Source organism: Camelina sativa, chromosome 19 (assembly GCF_000633955.1).
Source record: "Camelina sativa cultivar DH55 chromosome 19, Cs, whole genome shotgun sequence".
In the NCBI taxonomy this organism is placed as follows: Eukaryota; Viridiplantae; Streptophyta; class Magnoliopsida; order Brassicales; family Brassicaceae; genus Camelina; species Camelina sativa.
The window spans coordinates 12,694,161-12,701,599 of NC_025703.1; positions in this window are offsets into that span (position 1 = coordinate 12,694,161).

Sequence of the window (7,439 nt, forward strand, 5' to 3'; positions counted from 1 at the left end):
AAAAAAAAAAAAAAAAAAAAAAAAAATCTTATACGAATAGTGCACCTCGATATCAAAATGATTCTATGTAAAACTATTATGCATGCTTTGTTCATTACTCATAGACATGCTAATTATCTTATTTGGATCCTCCTCACAATTCCAAGATTTTTGGACACCGAACTTATTTGTTAAACTGAATCGTGCATTTGCCCGGTCCAAAACGAAACACGTAGGCTGAAAAAGTAGAAACGAAGAAGCTGCGATATTTAAAGGAACCACGTTGCTTACATTGTCCCCACGCATAAAATCAATTTAACTATTGAAGGAAAAGAATAAAGTAACTCGTCGACGTGGTCTCCTCCTTCGTCACCAGCTTCTTCTCACTTTTTTGGCCAACTGGGTGGGATTGGTTAAAAATTAAAACACGTAAAATAAGATTCTCTCCATTAACCCAAAGAAACAAACATGTGGCTCAAAACAAAACTCAACATTGCTTTCGTTTCTAGAAGAGATTTTTTTTCATTCATTACACATCTGTTTTGCTTTTGGAACTTAGCTGAGTTGGGATTCAAATAGGGCCATACTTGCCTCCCTCCGAGTCCGTCACTGTTCTCTCTCTCTCTCTCTCTCTCTCTCTCTCTCTCTCTCTCTCTCTCTCTCCCTTTCTATGTATTGTGGCCGATCGTAGCTCCGTTAGTATTTCTTTTTTCTTATAAATTTCAATAACTTTAAAATTCATACCTCTTTTATATATAGGAAAAAATAAAAAGTAATTGACATTTTGATCGTTGTAATTTCTTTGATTGTGTTTTCTTCTTTCAGTGGTAAGATAAAGAAAGGAAATATGAATCTTTAGACATTTTTCCGAGAAAATAAAAATTATTTCTTAGAATTTATAAGTACTTTGGCATTGTTGACTTGACTCAATATAGAGAAGAAAATAATTTGTAAAAAGTAAAGACTGATATATTAGCATCATTTTTTCGTGTATTGTTTGTGATTTAGGTGGTGTTATCATCAAATTAACCACTCCAAAACGAATTGAAACCGTAATGTATTGTGTTATAACAAATCCAACCTAACCGAACCAAACCAAAATCAAATTTTAAGTAACGTCAATAGATATATTATTCTGACCATTTTTTATATTTTTTTTTATAAATTAGACTTAATCATTAATATCTATATTAGTATTTTTGCAGCAGTTTTATGAAATAAATCCTGGAATTAGATTTATTTATAGGCATGCCATCATTTATTGTGAAAACCATTAATTTGTTATCTTAAATATTCACTAATGTATTTAACTCATGATTATATTTAAAATTATAGAAAAACAATTAAAGGCAATATTACCTTAAAATTTAAATTTGATTCTTCTTTCATCTTTGCTTGCTTTTATTTTTAATTTTTTGAATCATCATATAATACATGAAATCATTAAAAATCTAAAATTTTCTGCATATATTGTGACTCAAATTTTTAAAAACGGACATATATTACTCTATAAATATAAATTGTGTGTTCACCAACCACTTCGGCTAAAATGTTTAGATAATAATTCAAAATCTTATTATTATAAAATAAAAATAAATCTAAATCCGAATGAGCCACAAGTTTCACTTAATAAGAATCCAAATTTAAAATTTATATATGATTAGTTTGGTTTGTAAAGTTGATTTTGTTTTAATTCTACACAATATAGTAGAATCTTAAATTGATATATCTAAACTTAATAGAATTCTAAAATTATGGATATTTCAACATACTTTAAGTTTAAAATAACACAGACGAGTTATATTGCATGACAGTTTGTATGATGGGACGGGTTTGAATCGATACTACTATAAATGGTGTATTCACCAAGCCACTTCGGCTAAAATATTTAGATAATAATTTAAAGTCTTATTATTATAAAATCAAAATAAATCTAAGTTCGAATGAGCCAGAAGCTTCACTTAATAACACTACAAGAAAACAGTCGATTTGCGAGGGAAATCTGCGATGACAAAATGCCCTCGCAAATTTGCGACGGATTTGCGAGTAGTTTGCTAGTTTAGCGAGGGTACTTGCAATTCCCTCGCAAAATTTGCGACAGCAAAATCCCTCGCAATTTTGCGACGGATTTACGAAAGATTTGCGACTCCGCGAAAAATCCTCGCAAAAACATCGCAACTCCCTCGCATATTGCGACGGATTAGCGATGATATTTTCCGTAGCAAATTTGCGAGGGAGTTGCAAGGGCCGATGATGTCGGCAGCCACGTTTTTCCCGAGTGTAACTGTTTTGTCGGCAAAACAGTAAAAGCCTCGCAAATCCCTTGCAATAAAATAATATTTTAAAATATCCCTCGCAAATCCCTTGCAAATTTTCCTAGCAAATCCATAGCAACTATTTTTAGTAGGCCTATAAATAGCAAGTTTATGATCCATGGAAACCACAACACAAAACACTTCCAACANATTTATAAGTACTTTGGCATTGTTGACTTGACTCAATATAGAGAAGAAAATAATTTGTAAAAAGTAAAGACTGATATATTAGCATCATTTTTTCGTGTATTGTTTGTGATTTAGGTGGTGTTATCATCAAATTAACCACTCCAAAACGAATTGAAACCGTAATGTATTGTGTTATAACAAATCCAACCTAACCGAACCAAACCAAAATCAAATTTTAAGTAACGTCAATAGATATATTATTCTGACCATTTTTTATATTTTTTTTTATAAATTAGACTTAATCATTAATATCTATATTAGTATTTTTGCAGCAGTTTTATGAAATAAATCCTGGAATTAGATTTATTTATAGGCATGCCATCATTTATTGTGAAAACCATTAATTTGTTATCTTAAATATTCACTAATGTATTTAACTCATGATTATATTTAAAATTATAGAAAAACAATTAAAGGCAATATTACCTTAAAATTTAAATTTGATTCTTCTTTCATCTTTGCTTGCTTTTATTTTTAATTTTTTGAATCATCATATAATACATGAAATCATTAAAAATCTAAAATTTTCTGCATATATTGTGACTCAAATTTTTAAAAACGGACATATATTACTCTATAAATATAAATTGTGTGTTCACCAACCACTTCGGCTAAAATGTTTAGATAATAATTCAAAATCTTATTATTATAAAATAAAAATAAATCTAAATCCGAATGAGCCACAAGTTTCACTTAATAAGAATCCAAATTTAAAATTTATATATGATTAGTTTGGTTTGTAAAGTTGATTTTGTTTTAATTCTACACAATATAGTAGAATCTTAAATTGATATATCTAAACTTAATAGAATTCTAAAATTATGGATATTTCAACATACTTTAAGTTTAAAATAACACAGACGAGTTATATTGCATGACAGTTTGTATGATGGGACGGGTTTGAATCGATACTACTATAAATGGTGTATTCACCAAGCCACTTCGGCTAAAATATTTAGATAATAATTTAAAGTCTTATTATTATAAAATCAAAATAAATCTAAGTTCGAATGAGCCAGAAGCTTCACTTAATAACACTACAAGAAAACAGTCGATTTGCGAGGGAAATCTGCGATGACAAAATGCCCTCGCAAATTTGCGACGGATTTGCGAGTAGTTTGCTAGTTTAGCGAGGGTACTTGCAATTCCCTCGCAAAATTTGCGACAGCAAAATCCCTCGCAATTTTGCGACGGATTTACGAAAGATTTGCGACTCCGCGAAAAATCCTCGCAAAAACATCGCAACTCCCTCGCATATTGCGACGGATTAGCGATGATATTTTCCGTAGCAAATTTGCGAGGGAGTTGCAAGGGCCGATGATGTCGGCAGCCACGTTTTTCCCGAGTGTAACTGTTTTGTCGGCAAAACAGTAAAAGCCTCGCAAATCCCTTGCAATAAAATAATATTTTAAAATATCCCTCGCAAATCCCTTGCAAATTTTCCTAGCAAATCCATAGCAACTATTTTTAGTAGGCCTATAAATAGCAAGTTTATGATCCATGGAAACCACAACACAAAACACTTCCAACAGACACACTTTGAATACGAAAAAAAATATTGTGAAAGAAAAAAAGGCTAAAAAAAAAACCTAAACACTTTTAAATTATATAATAATGTTTGGAGGCGGGCAGCATGAGATATACACATTGCGACGGTGGATGTACAATCACAGAGATCCGGAGACCGGTGATGTGACGAGAGAGTTTTGTGATGGGTTGCGCGCTTTCATGTACCAGGCGACAAACCAAGACTTTGCTCGTCAAAACGGTACAATATTTTGTCCATGTCCTAAGTGCTTCAACGATAATTATTTGGAATTTAATCTAGTGAAGAAGCATCTTTATAATAGAGGATTTATGCCAAATTACTATGTATGGTTTCGTCATGGAGAGGGTTGTAGCAGTAACGTTGGAAGTAGTAGTATGAATTATGCTGTTGATCAACCTAGTAATTATGGGCATCAAGAATCTGATCAATTTGGTTTTTATGGGTATAATGAGGAAAATAGATTTCATGATATGGTTAATGATGCATTTCATGAAACTACTGCTGCATTTCCTGAGAATAATACGGAAGAACCCAACGTAGATGCACAACGTTTTTATACTATGTTAGATGCTGCAAATCAACCTATCTACGATGGATGTAGAGAAGGGCATTCTAAGTTATCATTGGCATCTAGGATGATGACAATTAAAGCTGATAATAACTTAAGTGAGAATTGCATGGATTCTTGGGCTGAACTCATTAAAGAGTATTTGCCACCTGATAATGTATCGGCTGAGAACTACTATGAAATACAGAAGTTGGTTGCGAGTCTTGGATTACCATCTGAAATGATTGATGTGTGCGTTGACTATTGCATGATTTTTTGGAAAGATGATGCTAAGCTGCAGGAATGTCGGTTTTGCGGGAAGCCGAGATATCAACCTACACAAGGAAGGACGCGAGTGCCATATAAACGTATGTGGTACTTGCCTGTTGCTGATAGATTGAAACGCCTATACCAATCAAAACGGACTGCAGCGGCAATGAGATGGCATGCAGAACATTCTACTGAAGAAGGAGAAATTACACACCCATCTGATGCAAAGGCGTGGAAACATTTTCAATCGGTATATCCTGACTTTGCTCAAGAGTGTAGGAATGTTTATCTTGGGTTGTGTACAGATGGTTTTAGTCCATTTGGTATGTCAGGGAGGCAGTATTCTTTATGGCCTGTTATATTGACGCCATACAATCTTCCTCCAGATATGTGTATGCAAAGCGAATTTCTGTTCTTGAGTATTTTGGTACCAGGTCCAAAGCATCCAAAGCGATCTCTAGATATCTTCTTACAGCCTCTAATTCATGAGCTGAAGCAATTGTGGTATGAAGGTGTTCAGACGTTCGATTCGTCGAGAAAACAGAATTTCAATATGCGGACAGTGCTAATGTGGACGATTAGTGACTTCCCTGCGTACGGAATGTTATCTGGGTGGACAACACATGGAAGATTATCATGTCCTTATTGTATGGAACGTACAGAGGCATTTCAGTTAAAGTATGGGCGAAAATCTTGTTGGTTTGATTGTCATCGTCGGTTTCTTCCCTTGCATCATCCGTACCGGAGGAACAAGAAGTTATTTACAAAGAATAAAGTTGTTCGTGTTCCTCCACCAACTTATGTCTCTGGAAATGATTTATTTGAGCAGATTGATTACTATGGAGCTCAAGAAACCTGTAAACGTGGGGGTAACTATCACACACCAGCAAACATGCCAGATGGATATGGAAGCGCTCACAATTGGCACAAGCAGAGTATTTTTTGGGAGCTTCCATATTGGAAAGATCTTCTATTGCGGCACAATCTTGACGTGATGCACATCGAGAAAAACTTTTTCGATAATTTTATCGTTACGCTTCTGAATGTGCAGGGTAAAACAAAAGATAGCAGGAGATCTAGGTTGGATTTGGCGGAAATATGTGCAAGGATCGAGTTACATCTTACAAGAGATGGGAAATTACCAGTACCCCAATTTCGATTGTCAGTAGAGGCTAAGAAGGTGTTGTTCGAGTGGGTTAAATCTGAAGTGAAGTTTCCAGATGGATTTGTCTCTAAATTTTCAAGATGTGTAGAACAAGGCCAAAAATTTTCAGGTATGAAGAGCCACGATTGTCATGTCTTCATGCAACGGCTACTACCATTTATATTTCTTGAGCTCTTGCCAAAACACGTTCATGAAGCTATTGCAGGTATATAAGTATATAATGATATATATATATATATATATATATATATATTTATTGATATATATATATACTTATTTAATTAATTCACCCATGAATTTGTTATTCATTGGTTGTAGGTATCAGAGTTTTTTTCCGGGACTTATGCACTAGAACATTGACCAGTGAAGTCATACAGCAGTTACGAGATAATATTCCAGTGTTAATTTGTAACTTGGAGAAAATCTTTCCCCCTGCTTTTTTTGACGTGATGGAACATCTTCCAGTCCATCTACCACATGAAGCTGATCTTGGTGGCCCAGTGCAATTTCGTTGGATGTATCCTTTTGAGCGGTTTATGAAAGCTCTTAAAGGAAAGGCCAAAAATCTTGCCAGAGTTGAGGGGTCAATAGTCGCCGGGAGTTTAACAGAGGAAACGTCTCACTTCACATCATACTACTTTAGCCCCACCGTGAGAACCAAAAAAACACGTACTCGACGATATGATGACGGAGGCGTTGCACCTACATATAATGTTCCTGATGTTCCAGATATCTTTACTCAAATAGGAAGACTTGCTGGAAAGATAAAGGAAGTTTGGTGGGAAGATCATAGCTATTGTCGAGCAGCTCACAATTACATATTGAGGAATCTAGATTACGTTCAACCTTTTGAAAGGTATTCTTGTTTAAAAACTAAAATTAATTATATTTTATAAGATAACGAACTAACAAATCTCTATTTTTTTAGACTTTTTGAAATGCAGATTCGTGAAGCATATCCTAATTTAGAAGAATCTGACTATGAGGCCTACAAAGAGCGGGATTTCGCTAATTGGTTAAAATACTATGTAAGTATATGTATGAAATAAATTTAAATTAACTATATGTATTATAATTTTTAAGTTAAATAAACTTATGGTCTAATATCTTATTCGTTTATATAGGTTCAGAATGGATGTGGAAATGAACCCTTGCCTCTTTGGTTGCATGAGCTTGTTCAGGAACCAAGAGCGAAGATCACCACTGCTCCGATGTACTTTACTCGCGGTTATACTTTTCATACGTACGCACACGGAAGTCGCAAAGCTACAACAAATTATGGAATCTATGTACAAGCTGGTGATATCGATTTCTATGGTGTTTTGCAACAAATATTGGAAGTTGATTATCCAGGCCTTTTGAATCTGAGATGCGTACTTTTTAAGTGTAACTGGTACGATCCATCGGCCCGAGGCGTGCGAGTAA